Source organism: Octopus bimaculoides, chromosome 4, assembly GCF_001194135.2.
Source record: "Octopus bimaculoides isolate UCB-OBI-ISO-001 chromosome 4, ASM119413v2, whole genome shotgun sequence".
Lineage (NCBI taxonomy): Eukaryota > Metazoa > Mollusca > Cephalopoda > Octopoda > Octopodidae > Octopus > Octopus bimaculoides.
Window position 1 is genome coordinate 26,310,654 of NC_068984.1, and position 1,968 is coordinate 26,312,621.

Below are 1,968 nucleotides of genomic sequence, written 5' to 3' on the forward strand. Positions count from 1 at the left end.
TTTTGAGAGAGCACGTATCCAGCATGAAGAACTTAAGCGAGCTGCGCGAAAGCGCACGGCTCATATAGTGAATGGGGAAAGCTTGGTCTGCAATGTTTGCAGTCGTGTATGCTTGTCAAGAGCAGAGCTATTTAGCCACCAGCGGAGCCGCAAATGCAAAATATAACTTAGTCTTAGAGCGCCTAATGTTCCTGAAGGTCGGCAATGGTCTTCCTCGGTCACGAGTGGACGGCCACCATCATGTATGTATGTATATGTGCGTGCATATGTTATTTGCTCTTTATAATTTAGAGTTAATTTTGACCACCCACCTGTTTGGTAGCAAGGTTGTGAAGGAAAGCATTTTGTTTTGGTTATCATCCTTTAAAACTTAAGAAGGTCCTGCAGATTTATATAATCCCAGATATCGTGGTCATTTGATTTCAACAACAGAGCATATCTTTTCTTTTGGGTCCCATAATAATACCTGACCGGTGGTGTTTTAACTTGATAGATGTTTCGATTTTTAAGTTTCACCAATATTCTTTGGAAATATTGGTCTCGATTTAGTCTGCATCATCTGTTTGTATTTTTCTTTTGTTATCCTCTTCCAGACTATTCTGGTCATCGTATCATACCTCATGGGTGGAAGACAATCTTTCTCAGTTGGCAATAATGTGTTTGGTGTCTTCAGTTTTGGTTTTTCACAGCCTACATTTGTTTTCCGTCAATGTTGTATGCCTTTTATGCTGTAAGTACTTGGTGGGGATTTCTTGTTCTTAATTACATGGAGATAGCCTTCGAGGTGGAATGTCATAAACTTGTCGGTACTCTATGGCAAGCTTTTGCTATGATCAATTCCTTTTATGTTTTTTTGTTCGTGCCAATTACCTATGTACTATCTTTTCAGTGAACTGAATTATTTTTAAATTTTGTTCTTTTGATGAATGGAATTTACCGGTACTCTTTGAGGAGAGATCCCTATCAGCTCTTACATCATGCTTCTCTGTGCAAAATATGGTACAGGAAGTAGACGAAGGAACATACGAATAACAAGAAAACACTTACAAAGGACATTGACACGTACACCCCTCATCAGTTATCAACCAAAAATCATCACCCTTTCGATACCTTATTGATAATATTGCTCAATTTGGTGGTGTTGAATGCAAAAAGCGGCTGGGATATAAATGAGCGAACATGGAGGACAGAATAAGATAAATACAAAAAAGATAGGGTCTTTAGACAAGACAGTAAAAAAGAAAAGTTGAGGAGAACGGGAAAATATATAAGGCGAAAAGGCACAGATAGTAATGTAAAAAAATACGAATCATAAACGACACAAGTGTTTGTATACATAGAAGGCTTTTCGGTAATTAAGAAAAGATGTGTTATATTAACTCTAATAGGAAAGAACGTAGTCCTTCTGGACTTGATTAAATATATGTAGAAAAAGAAGATAAAACGTCAACAAACCACCAACTGAAAATAAACTTAAAATTTTAAACAGGAGCAGAAAAAAAGTCAACTGACCAAGCGAATGGTCATGCCAAAAAGGACGGGTAGTTTAAGAAACAGGATGGTCTCGTGGTATCTATTAATCTATCTATCTATCTATCTATCTATCTATCTATCTATCTATCTATCTATCTATCTATCTATCTATCTATCTATTGTTTTGCATTATATTGATATTTTCTCATGTTACAATGAAATTGTTCTGAATGTGGTAAAGCATTATAGTATAATGTATAAATGCGCGCACACACACACAAAAACTCACACAAAGTGTGTAGTGGGGTCGACTTCAAAGTTGATGGTTGCAAGGAGAGCCTCTTAACTACAAGACCAAACCAATGAATAACAGCTACAAAGTTTATAGTTTGGCTACTTTATTCCACGTACCAAATTACTCAAAGATGTAACTATTACTACTACTTGTGAGAAAGGTCTCACCAACTGAGATACCTCAGCATCCGGAATTAAAAC